Source organism: Lissotriton helveticus, chromosome 2_1, assembly GCF_964261635.1.
Source record: "Lissotriton helveticus chromosome 2_1, aLisHel1.1, whole genome shotgun sequence".
Taxonomy (NCBI): Eukaryota; Metazoa; Chordata; class Amphibia; order Caudata; family Salamandridae; genus Lissotriton; species Lissotriton helveticus.
The window spans coordinates 1,106,756,613-1,106,779,384 of record NC_136059.1 but is presented as its reverse complement, the minus strand read 5'-3'; the positions used below and the strand labels follow the sequence as shown (position 1 = coordinate 1,106,779,384).

At 46.4% G+C, this 22,772-nt stretch overlaps 2 protein-coding genes across 4 annotated transcripts in view; one reads left to right on the top strand and one right to left on the bottom strand.

The window, feature by feature from the left end:
- LOC144819609 (zinc finger MYM-type protein 1-like) overlaps nt 1-5,811 on the bottom strand; it is a 285,240-nt gene extending 279,429 nt beyond the window's left edge. For both annotated transcript variants that reach the window (XR_013607481.1, XM_078677429.1), the window contains exons 1-2: nt 5,656-5,811; nt 5,103-5,165 (exon numbers count right to left, since the gene is read on the bottom strand). The gene's annotated coding sequence lies outside the window, so the exon portion shown is untranslated. The remainder of the gene's footprint in view (nt 1-5,102; nt 5,166-5,655) is intronic.
- The window catches only part of LOC144819610 (uncharacterized), a 1,262,544-nt gene that overhangs the window by 700,703 nt on the left and 539,069 nt on the right, over nt 1-22,772 (top strand). The window lies entirely within an intron of this gene.

Genomic DNA, 22,772 nt, shown 5'->3' with positions numbered 1-22,772 from the left:
AACCAGCAACGGACTCTGTGACAGTCGGCTGCTCTTTGCTTCTTTGGTGACTGAACCCAGCGGGCCCAGAGACAGTGCCAAGAAAGGTGGTGAAGTCTTTGTTGTCCCTGAGACTTCTTGAAGAGGGGGAAAGATCTACTTCCAAACCCTTGAAGATACTTTCTCAGGCAGGATACATACACAATTCCTCTCCTTGGAAGAAAAACAGCTACTGCAGGGCAACCCCAAACAGCACACAGCAAACGGGCAGTACTCCTCCTCCAGTTCCTTCCAGCTCTTTCCGTGGAAGAGGTTCCTCTTGAAGTTCCAAGGTGATCTGTGGTTCAGAGGTCTGGGCCCCACTTTTTATAATACAAAATCCTTTGTTCCCTGGAGACAGAGAGTCTCTGTGCTCAGCAAAACCAGTTCTGTCCTCTCTGGCCCGGCTTCCCAGCAGGAGGTGGAGACAGCCTTGTCCAAGGCAGACCAGGCACATTCAGGTGTGACAGAAATCTCCTCCCCCTACTCTGAATGCAGCCCAGGTGTTTTAAGCCCAGTCCTGTCTCACCCTGGAAAGGCAGGAAACACCTAACCTCCTCTAACAGCTGTCTGAATAGAATGCACATCGCCAGTCCCTGTCACTCCAAAGCCAGACAGTCAAACACAAATATGGCAAAGTAAGAAAATACCTACTTTCTAAAAGTGGAATTTTCAAACCCAGAATGTAAAAATCATCCTTACTAAAAGATGCATCTTTAGATTCAGAGTTTAGGCATACTAAACTCAATTTTCCCATCTTGTTCCCGTGGACAGTTATACTTATGAGATGTTTTAAGTGACCCCCAATCCTATCCTATGGGACAGATAGCCTTTCAATAGTGAAAAATGAAATTGGCAGTATTTTACTATCAAGCCATGCCACACACATCAAGGCATTTCCTACCTCTCACAGCCACTGCACTCTGCCCATAAGGGTACCTTAGGCCTACCTTAGGGGTGACTCACATGTCAGTCAAGTCAAGTCAAATGGTCTTTATTCGGATATAAAATATCCATAAAAGTACAATTCATCACAACCAATAGGACATAAATGTACAAATCAACATTAAAACATGCAGTATTAAAAATAATAAAATAGGGTTGGATTTGTCAAGTCAAACATCGTTAATAATATGAGTCAAATGTGCAAAGGTAGCAATAAGGTGCAAGGAAATACTATGAGTGCATTGTACAACAACAGACAATAACATTGTGCAAATTCGCATACATGTAAACTTTAGACTCAGTGCAAAGAGGCAATTTACATATACGCAAACTCCTCTTTAAACAGTCAATACATGTGCAAAAAGGCAATTTATAAATAATTTGCATGTTCTACAGTGTATTCATAGAGGCTCGCGAGCGTACCGCAGATTGCAAAAATAGCTTACTCGAAAAATCATATCATCACTTCCTAGCTGCATGTTTTCATGAAATGCCAGATTAAAATCAGAAATAAGGAACTAGGTACTGTTTAGTATATCTGGCATAAAATTTACAGAAGAATAAAAAGTGTAACAGTGTCTGTTTACAACCAATGCCACACGGACAGCACAAATGTTCTAAATTGTTATTAAAATCAACCGGAAAACAAAGTGAATATTTTATGCTGCCTCCCTGAGACGAAAGAGCAAACTCCTATTCCATCTCCCAATGTTTTTCCTGAGGTATTCCTGTGGCATGTTGTGTTTATTACCTGACAACACTAAAATAGGGATATACCTAGTAATAGATGGTTTACGGAATTCGATATATCCTCTTTTCTTGTGGTATAAATCATACAATGCCCATCTTACAATTTTTAGATTTATACCGTCTGTAGCTAGGAGATGGAGGAAAGTATGCTCCAGCTTCACATTGGCTAGGCTTTTTTTTACTGCTCCAAGCCAAGGTATGTAGCCTCCCCTGTCACATTAAAGACAATCTTTAATTATCTCCTGTGTTAAAATTGCAGCCGGATTTCGCCATATCTTTAGCTAAAATAGTGCAGGCCGAGATTTAATAAAATCCTCTACATAGTGTAAATTTAGTGCTTTATGGCATATATAATTTGGTGATGAGATTTGTGCCCCTAATACCTTTCTGCAAAATCTATTTTCCTCAATCTGAATCCCGCTACAATTTGTTTACCCCCACACTTCTGCACCATAAGTCGCCGTTGGTACACATTGGGTTTTATAAATCTGTAGTAGCGGTGTCACCACCTCTGCCTGCTTAGGCTGTCGTAGTCTGATAATGGAGTTAACCGCCTTACCAAGTTTATTTTTACCATGGACCACATGTGCTTGCCACGAACCAGAATTTGAGAATACTAAACCCAAGTAAGGGAATGTGCTAGTGCTTTTAAGCAAATCATTTCCTGACACTATATGAATAATACGATGTTTCTTAGGCCCACGGACATTATATATGAGTTTTTTAAATTAGTACACAGGTCCAAATCAGCCATAAAAGATAACCCGAAATTAAAACGCGAAGTGCTTTTGGTGTGCGACCCATCAGGACCGCATCGTCTGCATATAAAAGTACGGGAAGCAGTTTGTCAATTATTTTTGGTACGTCATATGTCAATTTAGACAGGGAATTATTTAATTCATTTATGTAAAGAATAAAAAGTATGGGGCTAAGACACGCTCTTGTCTACCCCCTACTAATTAAAATATCCCCAGAGACCTCTCCTTCATTATTTATCCTTACCCGTGCCTTTAGGTCTCTGTGCAAATTGGCCAAAAAGTGAACAAGTGCTTCATCCAACCCATAATTTAAAAGAATCTCCCATATTCGTGATCGGTTAACAAAATCAAAGGCTGAAGTTAAGTCCATAAAACCCAAATATAATGGGACTTTTTTAGCGATGGTATATTTGCCCAATATTAGGTTTAGGTTCAAACACTGTTCTACAGTTCCCACGTTACTCCTAAAACCCAACTGACTGCAATTTAAAATTTGATTCTCTTCTGCCCAATCCCTGATATTATTAAAAACAACCCTGCCCAAGACTTCACAGTATTATCTATCAAAGATATAGGGCGATAACAACTAGAGTCGAGTCAATCGCCCTTCTTAAAAATGGGCACAATAATATTAGTTGACCAGGTTTTTGGGACTGTGATATTGGACAGATTATTAAAAACATTGCATAATAAAGGGGACCAGAAGTCTGGTTCAGATTTAATAAAATCAATGGATAATCCATCGGAACCCGGCGCTTTATTCCCTGCGCTTTGATGTATGGCATCTTCAACTTCGCTCATAGATATAGCAACCTTGTTAACTGGGCAGTAGCTATCATCAGTCATTATTGGGGCTGTGTATATTCTTGAGAAATGCTCCTCCCATGACATGCTAGCTATGTTAGCTATGTTACAATTTATGGGAGTGATGTAATCCCATGGTCCTCATTGCTTTTACATCACCCCAAAACCCAGTTACATCTTTAAGTGCAGCGGCGCGTGCAAGAGAATCTAACCGTGCCTTCACTATCTCCTCTGTGCATAATTTCACTTTCTTATAGCATTCTCTCAGGGCTCTAACCAAAGTCATGTCCCTGGGCTCCCCGGCTAATGCTTCATGGAGTTCTCTGTTCGCCCGGGAACAAGTGCCATCAAACCATCTGGGGCTCTTACTTGAGTTTGTGACAGGTTTAGAAATTTCGTGTTTAATACCAGCACATAACCCGGTGAAGGCCTGGATAATCTCTATGCCTGAGCATCTACTAGACAAGCACGTCTCCACAAAAAAGGCATAGGACGTTATGGTACGTGCAAGTAAGGCCTTGTTATCTATGCCCTTCCAAATCACTTTGAGTTTGTCGGTCGATGCTACCAGATTCTTTGCCCCTATTTCTTTCCGTTTTAAAATTTTATTTACAAATCTAATAGTTGTCAGAATTGGATTGTGGTCACTGTAGCTAGTGCATAAAACTTCAGCCTTGACTAAATAATTCTCGAGGGAGGAAGATATAAAAACATAATCAATGGTAGATGAACAACCACGTCCTCTAAAGGTAGGCAGTGGACCTTTATCAGACTTGCAGCCAACTTTATCCATTACGTTGGTTAACTCCCAAGTGGATAGGTGGTTATGCAGTTCTTCCCCCCTTTTACATGGAATTGCCCGAGCCGATGTAACAACAGATTATCTATTCTATTATGCAAATGCGCATTAAAATCACCAAACAACCAAACATTCTAGGAAGGTCTCAGGGAAACACTTTTATAGACCAGCAAGGTGTACTTCCCCTCAAACATATGCACAATACTCTACGCCTTGGGTCTGGATGTCTGAGAGATAAGACAGATATACTAGATAAACCCTGTCATTGGAGTCAACAAAGACACCTCTATAAGAGAGGATTCGCTCTTTGTCCAGAACCCATCAATCACTGGAGGTGATGTTATATTTCATCATTTGTGTCTGGCCCTCTCTCATAAGGGACTCATGTCACTGAATTTGACACGGGTACCCTTTACAGATTGAAGGGAATGAGGAAGGCTGTCGATTGTTGGCTCCAGAGATGTATAGTTCAAAAACCCCACAGGAATCTCTTACTACTAAATGGAACGGGTTTCTCAAAGTGCAGCACTAAACAATAGATGGCGGTCTCTTAAAAATGCCTACAAACACTCTAAAACATTTTATTCGCAGCGTGTTGTTGTCATCCTTAAAAAGCAGTTTGCTAACAAATGGTAATTCCCATCGCTAGACAAAGTGATTAGGTCGACATATTTCTTCCCTCACAAAGATCTACTAGTATTGGGGCATTCATCAGGACCACAAACCCATGAAATATACAAGGCTGCTACTGTGTATCACACTGGTGAACTTAGTTTAAACAGTGAAACGAAGAAAAAAAGAAAAAAAGAAGGACATTTTTTTTTCCTTTTATACTACACCGGTAATGTCCAGTTAGGCAAATTTTGGAAATAGTTACCGGGTACCTAACAAAGGAAAGAAAAAAGTATGTTGGTTACTGAAGATTTATCCATTTACTGTCTAACTCTCATATAGCACCTCTATGGTATTAGGGCTATTTTTAATCAAAAGTTGGCTCCAAGGAAATCTTGGTTAGTACAAACACTTACCCATAACAATTGGATGTCACCCTCACCTCAACCTGGTCACTGCTCAGGGAAGGGGGCCCCGCTCTGTAAAAACAGAAGACACAGTCACTGATTTAAATAAATCGTGACTTATCTACCTGTAAAACAAACTCTACACCGTTATACAAATTGACACACCAAGGATTGCACCCCACATCCAACTATCAGAGGAATGAATACTCCATTAGAAGAATGTATATCTACTCAATTTTTTAAATTTGTACAATGCTTTCTCAAAATGCAAAATGTACGTTCCATAACATCCGTTTCCATCTCTGGAAAAAATAGATCCCATCTGCGTATGTATGGAACAACGCCTTACTGCCAATGTCAAAAGGCAGCACGATAGTGAAATATGCGTTTGAAGCGGCTAATATTAGACAACGCCTGGATTTCACTCTGTTGCCAAAAAAGCAAACAAACAGTCTGAACGACATGTCAGACGAGGTATCTTTAGAACAGAGGTAAGAGAACCCTCACGTCCATTCTGTGCAAAAGAATAACGATCCCCCAACGTAGAAAGAAGCAGGCTTACCTCTCCATCGTTACCCCTGGGTGGTCATGTAGTAATGACCGGAGGTAAAAGACTTGGTCCTAAGCTCTCTCTTTTAAGGAAATGCCACCGCGCCTAATTCATTTCAGCTGCGGGGGTCCTTGAGATGTCTCTTACTCTGCCTGTAAGGCAAAGCGCGTCGGAAAAACTAGGTGCGCATGCTCCCTGTGAAGACATGTCGTCGGGGCTCGAACACAAGACAGCATGGGTCTGCGCATGCGCCAAAGTATGAACTCTGTCAGCGCTTTTCGTAATAATGTAATGTGTAGTACGGAGTTCTATAAAAAGGTGGTTCCTCATGAAATAACATTTTCACATTATGGTACAATCCGTAAGCGCCTGAATACACATAATTAGATGGAATAAAACAAAACATCAGTGAGAAACCTCGTTTGAGTGTGTAGTTTGTATAGGAACAAGACGCTGCTGTCGTCTAAATGTATGTTATTACTACAGAGACAGCCAAGGTATCGCGTCATTTAGACCATACAGATCACTTTGCAGTTTATGTACCCATCTCTGCTCTTTCTTTAGGAGAAAGTGCTGTATGTCAGTTATGTGTGAGGGGATAAACGGTTTTTCTAGCACCACCCAATGTAGGTTCAAATCTGTGTGCCCCACAGACAAAAAATGGTTCGTGAGTTTCGTTGAACTTTTCTTACACCGGATGGTGCTTCTATGTTCAGAAATTCTCACCTTAATTTTACGTGAAGTCGTTCCCACATACCTTTTGTTACACGGGCATGGGATCAGGTAAACGGTTTGTTGAGCACCCAAGGGGTTGAAGTTCCTATCTCTACTTCCATCGTGTGACTGGTTAAGGGACAGACTGAACAACTGCCGCCCGGAAAAAGTCCTTTCACCGGCGGTAAGCCCCAGACACTTTGTGGGGCCTCTAAGGGTTTCTTGTCTCTAGGGCGAGTATGCACCAACTGGTCTTTCACATTGCTACTCCTCTTAAAAGCAAAGAGGGGTGGTGGTAATGCCTCCCCATCAATTCTGAGGACCCTCCAATTTTTTAAGATGCTCTTCTTCAGTGCGCATTTTTCACTATCGCGCTGCCTTTTGACATTGGCAGTAAGGCGTCGTTCCATACATACGCAGATGGGATCTATTTTTTCCAGAGATAGAAATGAATGTTATGGAACGTACATTTTGAATTTTGAGATAGCATTGTACAAATTAAAAAAATTGAGTAGATATACATTCTTCTAATGGAGTATTTATTCCTCTGATAGTTGGATGTGGGGTGCAATCCTTGGTGTGTCATTTTGTATAACGGTGTAGAGTTTGTGTTACAGGTAGATAAGTCACGATTTATTTAAATCCGTGACTGTGTCTTCTGTTTTTACAGAGCGGGGCTCCCTCCCTGAGTAGTGACCAGGTTGAGGTGAGGGTGACACCAAATTGTTATGGGTAAGTGTTTGTACTAACCAAGATTTCCTTGGAGCCAACTTTTGATTAAAAATAGCCCTAATACCATAGAGGAGCTATATGAGAGCTAGACAGTATATGGATAAATCTTCAGTAACCAACATACTTTTTTCTTTCCTTTGTTAGGTACCCGGTAACTATTTCCAAAATTTGCTTAACTGGACATTACCGGTGTAGTATAAAAGAAAACATTTTTTTTCTTCTTCTTTTTTTCTTTGTTTCACTGTTTAAACTAAGTTCACCAGTGTGATACACAGTAGCAGCCTTGTATATTTTATGGGTTTGTGGTCCTGATGAATGCCCCGATACTAGTAGATCTTTGTGAGGGCAGAAACATGTCGACCTAATCACTTTGTCTAGCGATGGGAATTACCATTTGTTAGCAAACTGCTTTTTAACGATGACAACAACACTCTGCGAATAAAATGTTTTAGACTGTTTGTAGTCATTTTTAAGACACCACCATCTATTGTTTACTGCTGCACTTTGAGAAACCCGTTCCATTTAGTAGTAAGGGATTCCTGTGGGGTTCTTGAACTATACATCTCTGGAGCCAACAATCGACAGCCTTCCTCATTCCCTTCAATCTGTAAAGGGTACCCGTGTCAAATTCAGTGACATGAGTCCCTTATGAGAGAAGGCCAGACCCGAATGATGAAATATAACATCACCTCCAGTGATTGATGGGTTCTGAACAAAGAGTGAATCCTCTCTTATAGAGGTGTCTTTGTTGACTCCAATGACAGGGTTTATCTAGTATATCTGTGTTATCTCTCTGACATCCAGACCCAAGGCGTAGAGTATTGTGCATTAAAATCACCCCCAAGCAAATTGCATCCAATTTGCCATACCTATGTTCATCTACCAGATTATCAATAAATTCAAATAAATCAATAAAATTCCTATTCGGCTGTGATATAAAATCATTATTATAAAAATGTATTAAACATAACGTAATCTCAAATGAATAGATTGTGGCCTGAAAGTTGCCATTATTTGTCTCCAGGAGTTTAATATCACTACCTGCGGTGATCCTTATCCATGTAGATAATCCCCCACTGGATCGGCCAACTTCGGGGCTGGGTACAGTATTATTATAGCATGCAAATCCCTCAAAAAGCAAGCTACTAGTGCACCATGTTTCTTGAAACATTACATTTCAAAATTACAAATCAGTTCAGTCCACTCTGCTATATTTACTTTGGATTTTAGACCTGCAATATTCCAGCTAAGTATTTTTTTTAAATCTTGGTCTAAAAATCTGGAATCACTAATAACGAGACAGGGTAATAACGATTCTACCGGGGAAGCTTTTTGAGGAGTACCGGTACACCGAGGTTTAATCAAAGCCTGATTACCAAGTTGTACAACCGTAGGCCGCTCTGTACTGTTTAATGGATTAATTGGTAGTCAGCCCTGTCTCTCTAGATCCGACAGAGCAGAGAACCGGTTATGTATAGAATAAGTTGAGGTAGCTGGATTGCAAGCTCTCTGGGGTGGTCTATAAAAGAAACCAAGTGGTAGTGAGGTTATGACGGTTGGAATGCTAAAGTGGTCGGTATGGCTTTTCAGAATGCATTTCACCAGGGTAGGATGCCTAAAGTTCACGACTATACAGTAGCCCGTAATATTCCTAACTGAGGGTCCGACCCACCCCACCCGTCGCACCATCAAAATTTCATTAGCAATCTCCATACCCGTCCCCTTGTACTTAGATTACCATTCAATACACTTGTTTTTGAGTTGGACCCAGGACTCGCTTTGATCTTCTTTTAATGGAGGTACTCCAGCTAGAATTATGACATAAGGGCAAGCTTCTGGGGGCAAGTGCAGAACAGCCTCAGCGTATTTTTTGACCCGTGTAACGGGAATAGACTTGCTATTAAGACCTGACACCACTTTCAGGGGGGCTGACACAGATAGAGCAGGTGGTGCTCTTGCTAATGAAGAAGTATGACTCGAGGTCCTATTAACAAAGGTGCCTCTAACAAAGGCAATGTGCTAACCACAATACTGGGCATGAGATTACTTGACAGACTATTCTTTTTACTATCACATTTTTCACAAACAATGTTGGTACCAGATGTAGTACAGTTGTCACTTCTCCCCACAATGCCCTTGTTAATAGCTTCCATGTCCTTCAAAAGCCGTTCATCCCATATCTGATCAATAATAGTAGCCCCTTTTCTTTTGGCATCCTCTTTCTTCACCAAACTTTCCAATCTATCCAAATGTTTAAAAATAGTATTAAATTGTTTGTCCACTAGACTTTTCAAACGATTAAAAGTAGAGTCCACTATGGTATCAATTAAGTTTTCATTTGGCCCTCCTTGTATACCATTTATAAATGTTGACTCAGTTTGTACGCCGATGGAATTAAATGTCACTCCAGTTAAGTCTACCGTGCTATCATCTAGTTGCGCAGTTGTACTGACTGCCACCCCACCTGTTCCACTTACTCCACGTGACCACATACTCAGCGGAGTTGGTTGAGTTATATTGCGGGGTGGTTGTTTCCTCTTATTGATGGTCATTTTTGAGGGGCCTCTCTTCCTTTTCTCTCCCGCATTCTTTGTATTTATGGCTGGTTTGGTGACACTAGTATTTATTTGAAAGTCCAGCTGGGATTCCAGGATGTTGACGGCATTAGGGTCCGACACAGGGCCCACAGATGACTTGCCTGAGGAATCGAATTATCAATTATTATACTTGGTGATAGCGGCAGAGGGGCCGTAAAACCACCCCTCTCTGGATCATCAACCATATGGATATGGGATGCTAGTTGGCCCATAGAAAGTCTCCTCTCAGTGATTTCGATCTCTGAGGTGACCATGTTGAAAGCGTTTTCTAGCATGCTTTCAAAGGAGGAAGTAATAGTGGTGGAACTTTTAGGGCCCGGGGCAGTTGTGGTGGCTGTGCGTCTCCCCATGATGTTACTGTGCACTCACCTCGCTTCAAGGTTTAGGGGGGTGGCCCAGCCCGGCCTCTGCCGGCCCCAGACTGCCACAGGCGGCCCACCCTTTGCCTGGGCTTAGCCCGCGCGCGGTCCTGCGACGCGGGGGCTCTCTTCAAATTTAAGCGCCTCCGTGCGCAGTGTAGGCGGTGGCGGCTTCCGCCGCAAAGACACCTGGGGATTGTGGTTCCCCCTTCGGCCGCGCTGCACTGATGGAAAAGTGCAGCAGCGGCAGGGAGACCAGCGGCGGGACACAGTAGCGGCCAGGTAATGCCCCCAAACACTGTCCTCAGAGCCCCGCTCCACCGGGTCTCTCTTCAAATTTAAGCACCTCCGGGCGTGGTGTAGGCGGTGGCGGCTTCCGCCGCAAAGACACCTGGGGATTGTGGTCCCCCCTTCGGCCGCGCTGCGCTGATGGAAAAGTGCAGCAGCGGCAGGGAGACCAGCGGCGGGACACAGTGGCGGCCATGTAATGCCCCCAAACACTGTCCTGAGAGCCCCGCTCCACCGGGGCTCTCTTCAAATTTAAGCACCTCCGGGTGCGGTGTAGGCGGTGGCGGCTTCCGCCGCAAAGACAAAGACACCTTGGGATTGTGGTCCCCCCTTCGGCCGTGCTGCGCTGATGGAAAAGTGCAGCAGCGGCAGGGAGACAAGCGGCGGGACACAGTAGCGGCCAGGTAATGCCCCCAAACACTGTCCTCAGAGCCCCGCTCCACCGGGGCTCTCTTCAAATGTAAGCGCCTCCGGGCGCAGTGTAGGCGGTGGCGGCTTCCCACACATGTAAGAAAAGGGAATGTTATGGCTTGTCAAGTGGGTGCACTTGCGAGGTCAACATTGCAGTACTAGACTGCACATAGGCACTGCATTGGCAAGCCTGAGGCCCTTTTGCAAGGCTGCTTGTGTGGATGCCACAATCTGTGCTGCAAGCCCACTAGCAGCATTTGGTTTACAGGCCCTGGGCACACGCAGTGTGTAGGAGAGTAGGGTCTGCTATCCTATGGTCACCCCAAATTTTTGCTTTTTGCTTCACTGGTTTATGACTTAATGTGGCTGTGGACCTGCTAATCAGACCCACAGCCTGCTGTTCTCTCTCTAAATTGTAACCCATGTACTTTAGGTGCATAACAAAATTGGAACTGGTTCACCTTATTGGCCCCTGTAACAGTGTACCCAGGTACCCAGGGCATAGGTGCTTCCAAGGCCTACCAGGGGCTGCAGCATGTATTGTGCCACCCTTGGCCTGGCCTCCATATTTGACACAACTGGCTGATCACTCAGCTGGGGTAAGTCGGTGTAACCACCCCTTACTTAGGTGTAGTATGCCTATACCTAACCTAAAATGGACACATATGTTCCTATCAGTCACTCCTATGGAAGGCCTCATCAATCCTGGAGGCAGAGTGCTTGGAAATATGTGAGATGGTGCTCTGGCATGAGCTGAGCCTGTCTGCAGCTTTCGGAACCATGTCCTTTAGCTGTTTCATGATATTGCCATACCATATACTCTTAAGTGCATTATGAACCTCGCGGTAAAATGCTATCTTAGGTTTGGCTTTATCAAAACATGTCGAGTAAGGTGTCATACGAATTGGAATACTACCCCCTCACCAGTTCTGGCGACGGGGGTAGCATTCCACCCTTCTAGAGGGACACGACATGTACCTAGCCTGAACCCCGGTTAAAGTTAAACAGAGCCTTAGCATCACAAAATGGATGCTGCCACCACAGACACAAGTCTGACCTCCTGCTGCTGGGAGTCCTTCCAGCGAGGGCAGCTTGGACAAAGGGTTTCCTGCCTGGGGAGGTGCTAGCACCACTCCAGACAGGATTTTGTGTATTGGGTAGGACAGGGCTGAAAAGAAACAGACATGCCTGGGGCACACAAGGTGTCCCTGTGCATAGGCCAGTTCAAACCGGTGCTGGGGCTTTCCAGCCCCAGTCCTGGCGCGAAACTGGACAAAGGAAAGGGGGTGTAACCACCCCCCTTCCTGGTTCCACCCAGAGGAGGGACCTAGTAGGTGATCCGGCCCCCCAGATTCGAATAAGAGTGGGAGCTGTGTCCTGAGACTTCAGATCATCCTGAATCAACTTGAAATAAAGAAGAAGACTGGACTTCGACATTCTGCTGCTCAGAAGACGGAAGAGAATCTCCCTTGTGGCCAAGGAGTGACCACCCTGTGAACACAGGCACCAACCAGCAACTCAACGTCTGCTTTGCCGCCGCCTCCCGCCGGAGCCCGAGCCCAGAGCCTGACAAGACCCAGACTCCCAGACTTCTCACAGCTCGATCCACAGTCCCTGCAAAGAAGGGACCCGTGGAGGCACCGAGAGACATGGGACCGGACATCTTGGAAGACCCCCGAAACGCTGACTGCGCAGCATCAGAGGCACCCTCGACGCTGTGCTTTGGGGTTTGAGAAGCCCCAACCTCGAGCAGCCCTTGCACCGAAGATCAGCCCCCCAGCATCTCCACGATCTGCGTGGGGCCCTTTTGCATCGTGCCACTTGACGCGCCTAACCGTCCACTTGCCACGCGGCTAGTGGCCATCTTGGCGACAAAACCTACAACTTTCACTGCGGGTCTGGTTGCTCCAGACTTGCCCTTGCTCCTGTAAAAAGGAGCCCCTGCTCTGACCTTGCTGGTCCGAGTAACAAGCCTTTTTCGATTCCTGCGTGGCTTGCATTAGCCAAGGCCTGTTTGCTTCTATCAAGTCGCCGACACCGCCAACAGCGAGAAGCCTGCGTGGGACAGCTCGTGACCGACTCCTGGACGTCCTCGACCCCTCGTGTCCACGTGGCTGCAGAGAGAAGCTACACCTCGACGCCTGTTTGCACCCGACATCGCCTGGTTCCACCCTGGTTCCACGGTAGTCACTGGCTAGTGACTTTGAACATTGTCCCCTCTGCTTTCAGGTCTTCACCTCTTCAGATCCACCCTTGGATCCACCGGAACTCTTCACATCGAGCCGCCTGCAGCATCTTCAGCTCCAAGCACCATCGACCTGCGTGACGAAACCCGACACTACTTCGACCCTATGCACCCGCTTCCTGTGGGTGAGGTAACTCAGCTCCGCCGGTGTTCCCACACTGGTACACACCTCTAGTGTCTGTGTCTCAAGTTTCAGCTTTCTAGGTCACTCGGAAGGTTCCTTTATAACTAACTTTGTACTTTTTACGCACCATTGACATTGCATTGGTAAAGCGTGCACTTTCCGCACTGCTCCCGAGTCCCGCGGGCCTTTCCCGACTTCTTCACTGCTAGTCCCGAACAGCTCCAGCGATTCCCCAGGCCCTAGGCCTCTTCACTTTCCCCATAGTGGTTCTTATACCACTATTTTAGTATATGGTTTAGGTGGCCCCTAGGGCTCATCCATATTGTGCAACTTTTGTGTATTTAAACTGTGTTTTGTTTTAACGCATTTGCTTCTGTGCTCATAAAGAGTATCAGGGATATTTGTAGTAATAAATCTATATATATTTTCAATATATATCTGTGTGGTGTCCTTTCATTTGGTATTCAAGGGATTGTGTATGGTAAAACAGCTTGCTTCACATGCCTTTACAGAGTTTAGCCTAAGACTGCTTAGTCCATGCTACCCCTAGGATAGCTTGTCTATAAGGTTGACTTTACAACCTGCACCATAAGGGTTGCTTGGCATGATACAAGGTGATCACTAGAACTAGTGAGCATCATATATCAGGCCAACTTCTCACATTGGTGAGCAGCGGATTGGGATTTGAGCTTGCTGTTGTTTTACCATTACAATCTTTGAAAATATCATTTGAAAGATCATACAGGTACCTGATAGGTACACTAAAACAAGACTAGATATACTTAAGTTCTACTGAACTTAGTTGTTGTAGAGGATAGGGAGTAGCACACCCTGACTACAACTACTAGATAGGTTTTGTAGGAAAACACCAGTGTAGGTAGATTGCAACACATCCACCACACTAGAGCAATGTCTGGAGCAGAGGGATCCACTGGACTCATCTCTGTTGAGAGTGACCCTCCAAGGGCACCATCCAAATTTGCTACCTTTCCATTTAAGGAACTGAGGCAACTGTGTTCCATGAGAGGAATCAAAACAGGTCCTTCTCCTACAGCAGGACACCTCAGAGAGCTTTTAGACCAGTCTGAAGCTCTAAGGGACTCCAAACCAGGCCCCTCAGGGACTAGAGATGGAGGATCCCCCACTGAAGATGATAACTCTGATGCCCCTGCCCCTGTAGTTCAGGTAGAAGAGGAAAACCAGACCCCTGGGAATACTCAGCCTGAGGAAGAAGAAGAGGAGGAGGAGGAGGAAGAGAGTGAATCTGATGATGGGACTAGCCAGGTGTTAGTCAGCAGGCTTAACCAGGCTAACTTAAGCTTATTTGGGACTGAAGGTGGGTCCAACCCATTCAGACCCCCAAATGGACTTAACCAGGAGCATAGGAGGAGGAGGAATCACTCAGGTGAATCCAATACTTCCCATGTTTCTAGAGGTTCTCATGGCAACTCCAGAAGGGAGTTGACTAGCCCTCAGAGAAGGGAACATGAGGCCAAAATGAGAGAGGCTGAACTTAGGATCCAGAGACAAGAATTAGAAGTTGCCCTGGCCAAAGAGAAACTTGCTAGAGCAAGGCAGCCTAGAGAGAGTGGATCAGATTCCACTGGTGGCAGCACTATCCCTAAGGATAAAGACAGGTCCTATGACAATAGAAACCTTAGTAAGATTGTGCCCCCCTACAAAGCTGGGGATGATATCCACAAGTGGATGACTGCACTTGAGAGAGCTTGCAAAGTACAGCAGGTTCCTCAGGAGCAGTGGGCAGCAATCTTGTGGCTCTCCTTTGAAGGTAGAGGCCGAGACAGACTCCTCACAGTTAGTGATGGGGAGTCTAGAAACTACCTGGTCCTGAAGAGTGCTCTGATTGATGGGTTAGGCTTAACCACTGAACAGTACAGGTTAATGTTCAGAGATACCCAGAAGACACAGACTCAGGACTGGTCTGAATTTGTTGAATGTGCCACTAAGGCTCTGGAGGGCTGGTTGCTGGGAAGTAAGGTTACAGACTATGAAGGATTGTACAATTTGCTTATGAGAGAACAGATTTTAAATAACTGTCAGAACCAGCAGTTGCATCAACATTTGGTTGACTCAGATCTAACCTCTCCCCAAGAATTGGGAAAGAGGGCAGACAAATGGGTCAGAACCAGAGTTAAGCAAAAGAACCAGAACCAGGGTGGTGACCAAAAGAAAACAGACCAGAAGGGTGGGGAGCAGAAAGCTAAAGACCAGAAGTCTTCAACAGGGCCCCAAACTAATACTGAGGGTGGGTCCCAAACTTCCAAGAAGAAGAAGAAAGAAGGTCAAAGAAAACCCTGGTGTAGCTTTTGCAAAAACACCACTCACTGGACAAGTGATTGTAAAAAGGGTGGAGCCACCAACACTGCAGCCCCTAAGGCACCTGCACCCACTAGTACAGCTAGCAGTGTTGGACCACAGACTAAGGGGGTAGTGGGTATCACCTTGGGAACTGATGGAGATTCTGACCTAGTCAGAGTCCCCACACAGGCTGTTCTGATCTGTGATGGGGAGATTGATTTCTCCCCTACTGTCAGTCTCAATAATTTGGGCAAGTACAGACAGACACCTTTAATTAATGAAAAAGTGGCTCAAGCATACAGGGACACATGTGCCAGTGTCACTATGGTGACGCCTAGCTTTGTGGACCCTGGACAGTACATATCAGGTGATAATTACCTGGTGACCAATGCCAGCAATGTCACTACTACACATAGTGTGGCAATTGTTAACTTTTCCTGGGGAGGGGTAACTGGCCTAAAAAGAGTTGTGGTTAGTGCTGATCTCCCAGTAGAATGTTTGTTGGGCAATGACCTGGAGAGCTCTCTATGGTCAGAAGTTGAGTACAGGACTCATGCAGAGATGTTAGGGATATCATCACATGTCCATGCTGTGACCAGGTCACAGGCCAAAAAGTGCCTCTCTGAACCTCAGGTCTTGGATCCTGGAACAATGGACCAAGTACCTTCCAAGACAAGGAACAGGAGGGCAAAGGCTGTGCCTTCCCAAGTGCCTACAAGTGAGGATCAGCCTTCACAGGAAGATGATTCTGAGATCCCTGAAGGAACTGTCCCTATAGAACTTGAACCTGATCAGGTTGAGTTTCTGGGGACAGGGGGACCTTCTAGGGCAGACTTGGGGCAGGCTCAGTTATCCTGTCCTTCTCTTGAACCCCTCAGACAGCAGGCTGCTGCTGAGGCTGCTGGGAATGCTCAAGGTACCCATAAGGTTTATTGGGATGATGGGCTCCTTTATTTAGAGGGTAGAGACCCCAAGCCTGGTACAACCAGGAGGTTGGTCATACCTCAGCAATTTAGGGGCTTCCTTCTTACCTTGGCACACGATATTCCCTTAGCAGGGCACCTAGGCCAGAACAAAACATGGGACAGACTTGTCTGTCACTTTCACTGGCCTCACATGTCAGAAGATACAAAGGAGTTTTGTCGCTCCTGTGTAACCTGCCAAGCAAGTGGCAAAGCAGGTGGTACCACAAAGGCCCCCCTAATACCACTACCTGTGGTGGGGGTGCCCTTTGAAAGAGTGGGGATTGACATTGTTGGTCCAATGGATCCCCCTACAGCATCTGGGCACAGATTCATACTGGTGGTGGTGGACCATGCCACCAGGTACCCAGAGGCAATTCCACTTAGGACCACAACAGCTCCTGTTGTGGCCAGGGCCTTACTTGGAGTTTTCTCCAGAGTGGGGTTTCCTAAGGAGGTAGTATCTGATAGAGGTGCAAACTTCATGTCAGGTTACTTGACAGCTATGTGGAAGGAATGTGGTGTTAACTATAAGTTCACCACTCCCTATCATCCACAATGCAATGGACTTGTTGAGAGATTCAACAAGACCCTAAAGGGCATGATCAAAGGATTACCTGAGAAGCTCAGGCGAAGATGGGATATCCTTCTGCCCTGCCTTCTGTTTGCTTACAGAGAGGTCCCACAAAAAGGAGTTGGCTTCAGCCCCTTTGAATTGTTGTTTGGACATCCTGTAAGAGGACCCCTATGTCTGGTGAGGGAAGGATGGGAGTTACCTCTCAAAAAGCCCAAGCAAGACATAGTGGACTATGTACTTGGTCTCCGCTCCAGGATGGCTGAGTATATGGAGAAGGCCTCCAAAAACCTTGAGGCTAGCCAGGCTTTACAGAAAGCCTGGCATGATCAAAAGGCTGTCCTGACTGAGTACCAGCCTGGACAGAAGGTATGGGTGTTGGAGCCAGTGGCCCCAGCAGCACTCCAAGACAGATGGTCTGGACCCCATACAATCATGGAGAAAAAGGGAGAGGTTACCTACTTGGTGGACCTTGGAACTCCCAGGAGCCCTTACAGGGTGCTCCATGTTAACAGGCTGAAAGCATATGTTGACAGGGCAGACATGGGCTTGCTCATGGCTACAGATGAGGGGCAGGAGGAAGAGAGTGACCCTCTCCCAGACCTGCTGACTCAGAACCCTGAGGATGGCTCAGTTGATGGTGTGGCCTTAGATGGCAGCCTCACTGAACATCAGCAAAATGACTGTAGACAGGTTTTGCAGTCATTTCGACATATGTTCTCCCTGACACCCAGTCAGACTAACTGGTGTACCCATGTGGTGGACACTGGTGATAGTCTTCCTGTAAAGAACAAAATTTACAGGCAGCCTGACCATGTCAGAGACTGTATCAAGGCTGAGGTACAAAAGATGCTGGAGTTAGGTGTCATTGAGCCTTCAGAAAGCCCCTGGGCTAGCCCAGTGGTTCTGGTCCCCAAACCTCACACCAAAGATGGGAAGAGAGAGATGAGGTTCTGTGTGGACTACAGAGGACTAAATGCTGTCACTAGGACAGATGCACACCCAATTCCAAGAGCAGATGAGCTCATAGACAAATTGGCTTCTGCCAAGCATTTGAGCACATTCGACTTGACATGACAGCTGGCTACTGGCAAATCAGGTTAGCTGAGGAGTCTAAAGCCAAGACAGCATTTTCTACCCCCAGTGGGCATTACCAATTTGTGGTGATGCCCTTTGGTTTGAAAAATGCACCTGCCACCTTCCAAAGGTTGGTGAATCAAGTCCTTACTGGGTTGGATGACTTCTGTGCAGCATATCTGGATGATATTGCTGTCTTTAGCTCCACCTGGGAGGATCACCTGGTCCACCTGAAGGAAGTGCTAGAGGCTCTGCAAAAGGCAGGCCTCACTATCAAGGCAACCAAGTGCCAGATAGGGCAGAGTAAGGTTGTGTACTTGGGCCACCTTGTGGGTGGAGGCCAAGTTCAACCACTGGAGAGTAAGATTCAGACCATAAAGGACTGGACTCCTCCAACTACCCAGACTCAGGTCAGAGCTTTCTTGGGCCTGACTGGGTACTACAGGAAGTTTGTTAAGAACTATGGGTCCATTGTGACTCCTCTTAATGATCTGACATCCAAGAAGATGCCCAAAAAGGTTCAGTGGACAGAATACTGTCAAAAGGCATTTGATGACCTGAAGAAGGCCATGTGCTCTGCACCTATCCTGAAGAGTCCTGACTACTCCAGAGAGTTTATTGTCCAAACAGATGCTTCTGAGTTGGGAGTGGGAGCTGTGCTTTCACAACTTAATGTAGATGGTCAAGACCAGCCCATTGCTTTCATTAGCAGAAGGCTGACCCCCAGAGAGAAACGTTGGTCAGCCATTGAGAGGGAGGCCTTTGCTGTGGTGTGGGCCCTGAAGAAGTTGAGACCATACTTGTTTGGCACTCACTTCAAGATTCAGACCGACCATAAGCCCCTCTTATGGCTTAATCAGATGAAGGGTGAAAACCCCAAACTGCTCAGGTGGTCCATTTCCCTACAGGGGATGGACTTTACAGTGGAGCACCGCCCAGGGACTGACCATGGTAATGCAGATGGTCTCTCCAGGTACTTCCACTTAGAACATGAAGACACAACTGGTCAAGGTTAGTCTAATGTCCCTGCGTTTGGGGGGGGGGTTGTGTAGGAGAGTAGGGTCTGCTATCCTATGGTCACCCCAAATTTTTGCTTTTTGCTTCACTGGTTTATGACTTAATGTGGCTGTGGACCTGCTAATCAGACCCACAGCCTGCTGTTCTCTCTCTAAATTGTAACCCATGTACTTTAGGTGCATAACGAAATTGGAACTGGTTCACCTTATTGGCCCCTGTAACAGTGTACCCAGGTACCCAGGGCATAGGTGCTTCCAAGGCCTACCAGGGGCAGCAGCATGTATTGTGCCACCCCTGGCCTGGCCTCCATATTTGACACAACTGGCTGATCACTCAGCTGGGGTAAGTCGGTGTAACCACCCCTTACTTAGGTGTAGTATGCCTATACCTAACCTAAAATGGACACATATGTTCCTATCAGTCACTCCTATGGAAGGCCTCATCAATCCTGGAGGCAGAGTGCTCGGAAATATGTGAGATGGTGCTCTGGCATGAGCTGAGCCTGTCTGCAGCTTTCGGAACCATGTCCTTTAGCTGTTTCATGATATTGCCATACCATATACTCTTAAGTGCATTATGAACCTCACGGTTAAATGCTATCTTAGGTTTGGCTTTATCAAAACATGTCGAGTAAGGTGTCATACGAATTGGAATACTACCCCCTCGCCAGTTCTGGCGACGGGGGTAGCATTCCACCCTTCTAGAGGGACACGACATGTACCTAGCCTGAACCCCGGTTAAAGTTAAACAGAGCCTTAGCATCACAAAATGGATGCTGCCACCACAGACACAAGTCTGACCTCCTGCTGCTGGGAGTCCTTCCAGCGAGGGCAGCTTGGACAAAGGGTTTCCTGCCTGGGGAGGTGCTAGCACCACAACAGACAGGATTTTGTGTATTGGGTAGGACAGGGCTGAAAAGAAACAGACATGCCTGGGGCACACAAGGTGTCCCTGTGCATAGGCCAGTTCAAACCGGTGCTGGGGCTTTCCAGCCCCAGTCCTGGCGCGAAACTGGACAAAGGAAAGGGGGTGTAACCACCCCCCTTCCTGGTTCCACCCAGAGGAGGGACCTAGTAGGTGATCCGGCCCCCCAGATTCGAATAAGAGTGGGAGCTGTGTCCTGAGACTTCAGATCATCCTGAATCAACTTGAAATAAAGAAGAAGACTGGACTTCGACATTCTGCTGCTCAGAAGACGGAAGAGAATCTCCCTTGTGGCCAAGGAGTGACCACCCTGTGAACACAGGCACCAACCAGCAACTCGACGTCTGCTTTGCCGCCGCCTCCCGCCGGAGCCCGAGCCCAGAGCCTGACAAGACCCAGACTCCCAGACTTCTCACAGCCCGATCCACAGTCCCTGCAAAGAAGGGACCCGTGGAGGCACCGAGAGACGTGGGACCGGACATCTTGGAAGACCCCCGAAACGCTGACTGCGCAGCATCAGAGGCACCCTCGACGCTGTGCTTTGGGGTTTGAGAAGCCCCAACCTCGAGCAGCCCTTGCACCGAAGATCAGCCCCCCAGCATCTCCACGATCTGCGTGGGGCCCTTTTGCATCGTGCCACTCGACACGCCTAACCGTCCACTTGCCATGCGGCTAGTGGCCATCTTGGCGACGAAACCTACAACTTTCACTGCGGGTCTGGTTGCTCCACACTTGCCCTTGCTCCTGTAAAAAGGAGCCCCTGCTCTGACCTTGCTGGTCCGAGTAACAAGCCTTTTTCGATTCCTGCGTGGCTTGCATTAGCCAAGGCCTGTTTGCTTCTATCAAGTCGCCGACACCGCCAACAGCGAGAAGCCTGCGTGGGACAACTGGTGACCGACTCCTGGACGTCCTCGACCCCTCGTGTCCACGTGGCTGCAGAGAGAAGCTACACCTCGACACCTGTTTGCACCCGACATCGCCTGGTTCCACCCTGGTTCCACCCTGGTTCCACGGTAGTCACTGGCTAGTGACTTTGAACATTGTCCCCTCTGCTTTCAGGTCTTCACCTCTTCAGATCCACCCTTGGATCCACGAGAACTCTTCACATCGAGCCGCCTGCAGCATCTTCAGCTCCAAGCACCATCGACCTGCGTGACGAAACCCGACACTACTTCGACCCTATGCACCCGCTTCCTGTGGGTGAGGTAACTCAGCTCCGCCGGTGTTCCCACACTGGTACACACCTCTAGTGTCTGTGTCTCAAGTTTCAGCTTTCTAGGTCACTCGGAAGGTTCCTTTATAACTAACTTTGTACTTTTTACGCACCATTGACATTGCATTGGTAAAGCGTGCACTTTCCGCACTGCTCCCGAGTCCCGCGGGCCTTTCCCGACTTCTTCACTGCTAGTCCCGAACAGCTCCAGCGATTCCCCAGGCCCTAGGCCTCTTCACTTTCCCCATAGTGGTTCTTATACCACTATTTTAGTATATGGTTTAGGTGGCCCCTAGGGCTCATCCATATTGTGCAACTTTTGTGTATTTAAACTGTGTTTTGTTTTAACGCATTTGCTTCTGTGCTCATAAAGAGTATCAGGGATATTTGTAGTAATAAATCTATATATATTTTCAATATATATCTGTGTGGTGTCCTTTCATTTGGTATTCAAGGGATTGTGTATGGTAAAACAGTTTGCTTCACATGCCTTTACAGAGTTTAGCCTAAGACTGCTTAGTCCATGCTACCCCTAGGATAGCTTGTCTATAAGGTTGACTTTACAACCTGCACCATAAGGGTTGCTTGGCATGATACAAGGTGATCACTAGAACTAGTGAGCATCATATATCAGGCCAACTTCTCACACAGTGCACTATGGACTTAACAGTAAACCACATAACCCATTCATGAAAACACCAATCCTTCATAACAATTTACAGAGGGAGCACTTGCACTTTGACACAGAACAGCAGTGGCAAAGTGCCCAAAGCATCTAGACCAGCAAAAACGAAGTCCAACACACAGTAAAAGCACAGGAGGCAAAGGCCAAAATACAGGGGAAATCCATGCCAAGGCTGCCAGGTCTAACAGTGGAACTGTGAGTTAGCTGGCTATAGGACAACATATCCTGAGCATGGAATCAGTCTGGCAGCCACCCTAAAGCATATCCTGTCCACAAACGCCCAGTTCCTACCGTTTGGTGGAAACCACACGACAACAGGTGAATGTGTAAGTAAATGGTCCATTTGTCTGCTACTACTCCTAAATTGCGTGTCAACTGAACTGTCCAACCCAGTCGAGAAGGGCCCCCAGAACGTTTCACATAGTTTGCTTCCCTGTGCATCGATCCTGCCGCTCTGGCTACACCTCTGCCTGGAGCGAGATGATATCCCCCTATGCCCTCCCTTCTATTTTCTTGAGTATATGGCCAATTCTAAATGAGTACAGCTGAACTTCAGAAAAGTAAGACTCTGATGTCAGTAATGAGGGCTTTCATTTGTTCAGATCAATAAAATAGGTAAGCAACATTAGGGGCAGCATTCCTCATTCCTGGTGCCTAATAAACCCCTTACACATTGTACTCGCATACTCTCGCAATTACAATGGCATAAATGTTTCCTTTATCATTAGACCAGAAAGGTATTTGTGATGGTGATGGTTGGCTTAGCAGCTAGAGTGACGGTGAGTGAATGGTCAGGCCCTGATGGAAGTCTCAGGTACATTTTAATTAGCAAACTGGAAATGTGCTTTTGAGCTTTTATGATAAATTAATAGTGGTCCAGTGCTTATA